The following is a 9,235-nucleotide window of genomic DNA, read 5'->3' as shown; positions in this document are numbered from 1 at the left end:
CCCTGCAACCACCTTTGAGAGCAACCCCAAGGAGCAGGAGAAGCAGCTCCCAGCAGCCGAGCAGCAGCACCAGGGATTTGTCCCACCGAGGAAGAGGAAGGCTGGGACCAGCGGTAGCCCCCGGTGCTCCCTGGGGCCAGCACACATCTCTCCTGCCTGCCTTTGGGAAGCGATCACCTTCTCCCACCCGGAGCAGAGGTCCTCACTTCCCTCGCCCCGCTATCCTGGCTTGCAGAGCTGCAAATGTTATTAATGCACATAAAAATATCCATAATTAAGCTCGGCTTCCAATGCCAAGGAAAATGAAAGCAGTAAATCCCAGGGAGGAGGAGGGGGAAGCAGCTGGCTGGAGCCGTGCTCAGGGTCGCTGCCTCGGGGGCACGGACACTCACCCCTACCCCTGCCGCAGCCCCCCAGGGCACAGACAGCCCCTTGGCAATGTCCCCTGGGGCTCCCTGTCACCTGAGAGCTGCCTGCAGACATCTGGAAGGTGTTTGCATGTGAAACATGGTGCCCATGAGGAGCAAAAGCCAGCTGCAGCGAAAAAGTGGCTGCAAGTGCCTTGGCCAGCGTGAAAAAGCCTGGAGTGACAGGTAGTGATCAGCCTGGGAAAGGATGCTCTTGACATCAGTCTGGGAGGAGAGCGATGCTATAAATACACCTGCTGACACAGCAAGCAGGGCTCGGAGTGGAAGAGAGAGAGACAATAAAAATAATCAAGGGACTTGAGGAAATTGCCAGGGACCCGAGGGGCAAGTCATGACAGCGGAGCAGGGAATGGCTTTGGACATCTCCTGCGATGTTTTCCCGGGGGTCTGTCCCCTGTACGTGCTCCGATGTCTGACAGTGGGGTTGCACCTTCTGCCGCAGCCTTTCCCGCGGCGGGGACGCCGATCTGAGCTCTCGTGTCTATCCCCCAGCCTATTTAATTAAATATGTGGGGTTTCTTCGCTATCTTCCCAGCCCGACAGCCGAGGCAGCGTTCGCCTCTCGGTGCCAGGCTACCAGGGAGGTGGGAGGGCTGCCAGATGCTGGCAGGGAGCAAGCACCCATGTCTGCAATGGGACGGGGAGCCTCACCTGGCACCCAGGGACCACTCTCCGGAGGATGCAGAAACATCTGGCGCACACCTGCAGCAAAGCCTGTCCTCTCCCATCCCTCCCCGTCCCCCTGCGTCGGCAGCAAAGGACCCTGCATCCCACCCTAATCGCGTGCCAGATGTGACAAGGGGAGCGTCCCACAACTTCTGCACCGCTCCAGGCAGAAAGAAGGCAAAGCCGCTCCTGAAGAAGATAACGCCTCCCACCGCCACCACCACGGCTTTCCTAATGGAGCAATTTCTCCTTTCCTGCCGTGGGAATTGCAGCAGAGTTGCGCTGTGCCGGCAGTTAGAAATATCCGGTGACGGCAGTGGGCTTGCTGAGATTTCATTGCCCTTTCCACCCGCTGCTTTGATTTTTCCCCCAGTTACCTCTTCCCTCTCCTTGATCAAACCATTTTGGCTTCCCTGCCCTCCCTCATACCACAGAGAAAGGGAGACATCCCATGTGCCGTGTCTCTGGTTTCCTCCTTGCCATCCCTTCGGTTGCTTTTATCCCTTTTCTGCTTCTTTCCAAAGATTTAAATTATCCTAACAGTTCCTAAAGCCACCCAGCTGCTATTTCAAGCTCCCAGTGCCCAGCTGAACCTTGCAGAGGTTCGCCTTAGATGGAGGGAGGAGCAGGCAATGCTGCTTTACAAAAGGGTGTGTTTGGGAGCAAAGATTGAAGAATACCCTTTTAAATGACACCAGATTCGGGGATTATGCCTGCAGAGATGCACTGAGCATTGTTTGCATTTTAGCAAAGCCATTCTGTCCCCAGAAATTAGGAGGGGGGACAGGGAAGAGCTGACATTCCCAAAATTTCAGATGGCTCATGGCACAGAGCACCCTGACCCAGCCGCTCTGCTCCCCTGCCCTCGGCGCTGCCGGGTTGTGGTTATCAGCAGCTTCACCGAGGTTTTCCGTGGCCAGCCCTGGGCTCCAGGCTCCATCTCCAGCCCCGCCGCTGCGTGCTGGACCCTTTGCTGACAGAAACCAGCAGCGCTCCCCGTGCCTCCTTCCCTTTCCCGTACTACCCATCTTGCCTTGAAGCCTGGGCGTCTTTGGAGGAGGATGCAGGGAGAGGGTCCCCCCAAGGGGAATGGGAACGTGGCGGGGATGTGACACCTCCCAGATCCCTGCTTGCAGCACGGGAGGATGGGGTTAGCCGTGCATCGCCACTGCTGCCCGTGCCAAGAGCCTGGCCAGGCGCCTGCATGCTTAGCTCGCCCTTCGTGCCCGGGCCGATGCGGGGCCATCTGCCCGCCTGCAAGTCGCCCAAGAGGGTCGGCTGCCAGCGTGCCGGCCACCAGCGCGGTGCCAGGCAGGGGAGGTAGAGGAGGGAAGGGGATCCGTGCCATGCACCGAGGCTGAGCCCAGCCTGGCAGCAGCTCCCCGCATCCCCAGGGATGCATGGGCACGTGCTGCAGGGACCCCTGCCCTGCCTGCAGCCAGCACCCCCTCCAGAGCACCTCTCTGCTGCCTGCACTGCCTGCACTGCCTGCACGGCGAGTGCACTGATATATAGGAATTTAATGCTGCTTCCTGACGCGGGCCCCAGTCCTCCTAATCCGCTTGAGCAGCGAAGGCACGGGAAGCGTCAGCCAAGGATGCCGTCTCCACGCCAGCGCTCCCTGCCCCAGTGCAGACCACGGCAATTACTCATTTAACGTCCAGGGAGTGGATGGAAATCTCATTCCCCGGGACCAGGGAGCGCGGGGGTGGGAGGGGGCTGCCCAGCCCGGGCTCCTGAGCTTTTAGTAAAACTCGATTTGCTTCATTGCCTGATTAGGGCTGAGTGCGTGACACTGGAAGCAGCCCTCATTACCCTGCTTTTCCCCACGTCATTCCCAGAGCATCCAAAAAGCCCCTTTTCTCCTCTCTGCCTTTGCCTCCATCCCTGCACCCTTCGGCTGATGGGAACGAGGAGATGCTTGCCCATGGAGGGGTCTGTCACTCTGTCCCAGGAGGGTCCCAGGCTAAAATCCAGGGTGTCCCCAGGCTGATGTGCCCGGCAAATCCACCCTGTGGGGCTGCAGGGCTGGGAGCCTCCGTTCAGACACTCAGGAGAGAGCGGAGTAAAGCAAATATGTTCCTTCACAAGAAAATCCCCAACCGCTTCCCTTTCAGCTCGGCGTCTCGCTCAGGTGTCGTGGGGTTTTATTTAAATGTCAGCTGTAATTTGGGGCTGCGGAGGCTGATGAGTGTGTGAGCATGAGACCTGACAGCTCGGCTCCGTGCGTCCCGAACGGAGCTGGCTGGGCTGATCCGTCCCTCCGAGTGCCACCAGCTGAATTGCTCTGCCCCGTGCAGGTCACTGCAAACTCTGAAAAACTCATTGAGAGGAAAAGAACGGCTGCAGCATCCCCTGGGCAGACCATGCATGATGACCCAGCATCACTGATGGCACCCTCCAGCTCCCCAGCCCTAGGACACCCTCAAGCACCGGTGGGACTTGTCCCCCATCCCCGGACACACTGCCACCCCAGCCTCCTCGATGCAGAGGTTGCATTTTAGGGATAACCTGGCTCTGGCTTGGAAATCCCTGGCAGAGCGGGACCTGCTCCTTCCCGCTGCCCGTGCGCGGGGCGTGTAGGCAGCTCCGCTGCCTGCACGGCGGCTCGTGGTATCGATCAGCGCCGTCAGCGTGCCGGATGGGGCCCCGCGCCGGAGCATTCAATTAGCAGGGAGAATCATGTCCTCCCTGAACTATCGCTTTCTCTTTGGCAGGACAGAGCTGAGAACGGGATCGATAGGGCTGATGGCTGTCACCAAGGCTCTCTCGTTAGCGAGAGCTGCAAAACAAGTGAAGGACGGGGTACGGGAGGAGCTGACAACCAGTCCTGTGTTTATTTAGAGGGGTCAAAGGGAGATTTGGTATCGGCTGGGCTCCTTTTTGTTCAGTGCCTCTGCAGGTACCGCTTCTTTCCCCCCTGAGACATCGGTCGACAGGGAGGCAGGCAGGGGAAGGGGCTGGTTTCCCCAGCAGAGGTTAAAGAGGGAGAATCAGCTGGGAAAACAGCAGCGAAGGAAAAAATAGCCTCTGCTTTGCATGTAGCTGTCGGGGTCCATCAGTGTCGGGGTGTTGTAAGGACTCCTGTAGCCGGTGGCTACGAGCTGGCTGCTGTCAGCAGTCCTGCAAACGTGATCCCCAAGGAGACACCCGGAGGGAGTGAAAATGTGACTGTCTGTGCCAGGGTGAGCCCCGACGGCATCAGCAGATTCAGCCCCTGGGGATCGGCTCTTTGGGGGCACCCTGAATTGGAAAACCCTGGTCAGACACAGCGTTTGAAGGAGGATGGAGATGCAGGGCTTTCCCAGCAGCAGCAAGCTGGCTGCAGATGCATGTTTTGCACAGCGAGGAGCAGTGCTGCCTTTCCCCATGGGTGCCCTGTGCTACGTGCATGGTTTTGCACGAGCAAATTCTATGTGCACACAGCAAATGTGCCCACAGTGAACCAGGACACGGCAGCCGTGCTCCCTCCACAGCAAGGGCTCGGGCAGCCTCTTGCATGAGTTTCTTTTCCCCTTGTTAAAAAATAATATAAAATAAAGTCCCATCTGCAAGGGGGGGAGAACAAATGGGCAAAATCCCAGGGCCTTGGAGCTAAAAGGCACTAAACAAATGGAGCACGCCTGCAAAGCCTGGGAAGTTACGTGCCGGCGGTACCTGCGCGGCCGCCCTGCCGTAACTTAGTGCCTCTCGCGGTATGGCTGAGTTATGGGGCGCTTCGGCGCGGGGCCTGGCTCCCATCACTCACAGCCCCTACGGAAAACCCTCCAGCGAGCACTACCGGAGCTGCTGAGCGTGGGCTGGGGGTCGCGGGCAGCCCCGGGGTGGGCGGCTGGTGCTGTGCTGCAGGGAACTCGGTTTGCTGCATGTCCCTGACCTGGGAACTTGCAGCCCCAAGCTGGGCTCTGCAAACTGAGCGGCAGCTCGGGGGGACGATGTGCCGGTCCTGCTCTGCCCCTGGGCTGCAGGAGGCCGCAGGACTGGGAGCAGAGGCGAGGTCTTGCCTTCCAGCCGTCCCTGGGACCCCCATGGGACCCTGCAAGCCCTTGGAGGTGGAATAACACCTGCGTGGGACCCGGGTTGCTGCTGATCCCTGAAATACAGCATCTGCTTGGAGAGCAGAGCCAGGAGGGGGAAAGAGCATCCCTGCAAGCCCCGGACATCCAGGCAGGGACTGTCCTCATCCCCCTGCCTGACCCCTGCCCTGCCCGTGCACCAGCGGATGGCAGAAACCCAGCACAAAGCCGGGGACCCTGGGTCACCCTCTCACTGCCTGGGGAGGTGCTCCTGCTCTTCTCGTAGCTGTCAGGGCTAGAAGAAGACAATGAGTGTTGGGGAGAGCTCCGAGGCTGGTCCTGCCCCCCATGGATTACACTGTTAATGCATAATCCATCACTTTAACAACCTTGACTCCCATTAATGTGATAACGCTTTGCAGAATTAAAGTCTAAAGTCAGGAGGGTAAGCAAATCCAACTCATATTAATGGGACTTAAACGGGAGGAGGGGAGAAATCCTCTGGTCACATTTATCAATTTCTGTTCAGAAACAAAGCTGGAGGAGAGCTGTCTGGGCCCCGCAGAGAGGTCTCCTCCCCGCCGCTGCCAAGGGGATGCTCGAGCTGCCGGGAGCAGGATCCTCTGGAAGCAGGAGACAATTTGGGGAGAGGAGCAGCAGCCCATGTCTGCCATCCACCGGCCCTCACCCCAAGCATGCCCGGCCCCGCTGAAGGCAATAGAAAGCACCAGAGCAACTGGCAGCAGCGCAGGCAGCCGGCACCGGCCCAGCCGCTGTGTTTCTGTAATCAGCTTTGGCGATTAGCGTTGTCATTTCACAAAGGGGCTGAATTTGCCCAGCACTGTGGTATAATGAAGTTGTTGGGTTTGGTTTTTTTTTTTTTCCCCCCCTAAGCATCAATATTTGCAGGGTTGTCTTGGTGCTCAATCCTCTTCCCTGGCACGATGGTCCCTTGCAGGTGTCCTGTGGTCCCAAAGACCTCTGCCTCCCATCCTCCTCCCTCCATGCCTCCTTTCTCCCTCCGACCGAGACCAGCAGCTCATCAATGGCCGCACAGCTCCGCTCCAGACAGAGCCCCCTTTGTGCTGCCAGAGCTGCGGAAGGGAAAACCCTGCGTGTGCCCCCACAAAGCTGCCGGGGGAAGAGCCGCCTCCGCCATCCCACCCATCTCCCCTTCTCCTAAAGGAGGGTGCAACCCCCCTGCCCTCAAAACAGGGGCTGGGGAGGCTCATCGGCGTGATGCTTCCCGCGCCGAGCTCCTGATTTAAGGAGCTCCCAGTGACACAGGCTATAAATTCCCCTGGAATAAATTCTAAATGAGAGGCCAGGTAGCTGGCTGCTCCTGATAACGCCGGAGCGGGGATGCGCCACAATCAATGCCTGCAGTGGGAGCGCTGCTGGGATTAATCCCACGGGATGCGGGGCTCGATGCCCCTGCCCGGCCCCTCCGTCAGGTGACTGCTGTGGCCGTGCTAATAAACGTGCTGCTTTAGCTCGGGCAATTAGAGGCGGATGCTTTCCCGTTAGATCCCACGGTCCCCAGCACGGGCCAAAGGATGAGCTGTGGCTGGGTGTGTTAATGTGTTCCCAGAGCCCCTCTAGCCCGCCTGGGAACAGGGACAGGGAATGCAGATTCCTGGAGGGTTTGGGGTGGGGTTGGCTGGACATCAGGTGGGGAGACCCATCCTGCAGGGCTCCTGCAGCACCCGGGGCCAAAGCGGGCTGGGAAACCCAAATCCGCCTTGGCTAAAAGCCACAGCAGCCTCTGGACTGGGGGGCTGAGGGGCTCTGTTGGCCTCTTTGCACGTTAAGGAAACAAAATGTAGGGAAAACCCAGGTTTGAAGCTGTGCCTCTCCCTCCTGGGAGCAGCTGTGGGGACAAAAGTCCTCAGATGTCACCTCGATGGGGGCTGAGCGATCCTTCCCCTCCGACACAGCCCAGGCTTGCGCCTGGGAAGGCAGGAGAGGGAGACAGCGGTGAGGCCGAAGAGCGGAGAGAAAAGAGGAGAGCAGTTCCCTCTTCTGGCGGAGGGAATCTTTTCCCTCTGCTCGGCTCCGAGATGGCATTAAAGCAGGTATTAAAGCAGGTATTTGCCTTCCTGAGGAAGAGGCAGAGATGCCTGGCGATGGGCTGGAGCTGCTGTTGTTCCTGCTGCTGGGATCCCATCTCCGGCGCAGGCGGGGATAAGCACAGGCACAAAGGGGAGAGGGGAACGGCGGCTTCTTTGCATCGGGACTGGCACTTTTGGGTAACCTTACTGCAGGAAGACAAGTGTAACACCCACTGCAACGAGCCACTGCGAGACCTGACAAATTAAAGCAATGCCGGGCAGCTAAGGACACTACTTTTCACTGCTGTCTCCATTTAAGCTCTGTGAAAGCACGGTAACATCCTGCTAAGTCAGAGTCTCTGTGTTGATTTTTTTTTTAAAGAGAAGACAAGCCAGGGAGAGCAAAGAGCAGGAAAAGAATAGGACGGGGAAGGATGCTGCTAAATGGGAAGCCTCACTAATGCGTATTGCTCTGATCTGTTGTTTGTCATCCCCCCCTTTCTTTCTGTCTGAATCTTTACTCAAAGAGCAGCGTGATCCTGCGTGCCGTTTGCCAAGGCGACGTGCCAGCCGATTTCTCGAAGCCCCTGCTCCAGAGACAAGGCTATGCGAATTGGGGGAGGCTCGGCACGGTGTCCCCCGGCCCCGCGGTGCAGAGCACACGCTGCCTACGGGGTTTAGCAAAGCGGGGCTGCTCCCCCCGGGTCCCCTCCTGCTCCCCAGGCCCCTTATTGCATTGAGGCGAACGGAGCGGAGCATCCTCCCCCGTGCTGCTCGTGACCTTCGTGGGTCCAGCGCCAGGACCGCCCATTGCTGGCTCTTGGAGGGTCCTGACCCCAAGTTGGGGACAGAGAGAGGGGTGAGAGGCTCCAGCACCTCACGCAGGGCTGGGAGGAGGAGGAGGAGGCTGGGAAAGCCACACCATGCCTCTGCAGTGAGGCCCCGGCCCGCTGGCAAGGGCTGGGGAGCGGCAGAGGGGTCGAGGCAGCAGTGACCCCCCATTCCCAGCCCCGATGGGGGGCAAAGGGGCTGGGTGCCGGGAAGGGCTGAGCAAGGTGCTGCTGCCTGGGGAAGCCAGGCTGCCTGCGGAGCCGTGAATGAATAATTCCCCCAGGCTGGATGTGCGTGTGTTTGCACATGTGCCTGTGCGATTCCTCCCACACACCCCGGCAGCGGGGAGCGCAGATCAGCTGGTAGGTCCCCGTTTGGGTGGGCTCCCCTGCCTCCCTCCCCCCCCCCCCCCCCCCCGCCAGCTGGTGGCATTTCACCCAGCCGGTGGCATTTCACCCAGCCGGCGACGAAGCACCCACGTCCCTGTGCCCCTGCGGCCCGACGGGTCCCCCTCTCCCATGCTGGGAGCAGAGCGGGGGCCCGGGGCCGGTCCCAAGGGGGGGACGCGGGGGTCTCGCCTTTGCCCCTGCAGCAAGCGGGGTGCCCCGGGGGTCCCCCGTTGCGCCCAGGCAGGTGCAGCCGCGGCGGGTCGGAGGGAGGGATGGGGACCCGGGGGGGCTGCACACAGACCCCCCCCCCAGCCTTGCCCCGGCGGAAGGGCGGTGGAAGGGCGTCCGCGGCTGCGCTGCCCTCCGCGGTGCGCGGCTGCCGGGCCCGGCGGAGGGGCGGAGAGGGCGGGCAGGGGCGGGGAGGGGACGGGCGGCACCGCCGGCTCTGCCCCTTCTCCGCCGCCGGGGCTCGGCGGAGCGCAGCCGCCCCTCGCCGCTCCCCCTCGCCCGCCCCGGTAGCCAGAGGCTGGGCAGAAGCCGCCGGGAGCCCGGCGGAGCGCGGTGCCCGCCCTGCGCGGAGCGCGGAGCCCCGGAGCGCGGAGCCCGGGCGGGGATGCGGGAGGCGGCGAACCGCGCTGCCCGGCGCAGCGGCTGAGGGCCCGGCTCCGCGCCGGGCGGAGCGCTCCCCCCGCTCTTTTGCAGCCACCTCGCCCGGATTTGGGATCTACCTGACCGCCTTGGGAATTATATTTTTTTTTTTGTTCCCCTCCTTTTTTTTTTCTTTCCCTTTTTCCCCCTTTCCCCCCCCCCCCTTTTTTCCCCTTCCCCCCCTTTTTTCCCCCCTCCCTTTTTCT

The sequence above is a fragment of the Platalea leucorodia genome, assembly GCF_965183815.1.
Source record: "Platalea leucorodia genome assembly, chromosome: W".
Lineage (NCBI taxonomy): Eukaryota > Metazoa > Chordata > Aves > Pelecaniformes > Threskiornithidae > Platalea > Platalea leucorodia.
The sequence above is the reverse complement of the archived record's forward strand: the minus strand, read 5'-3'. Positions refer to the sequence as shown.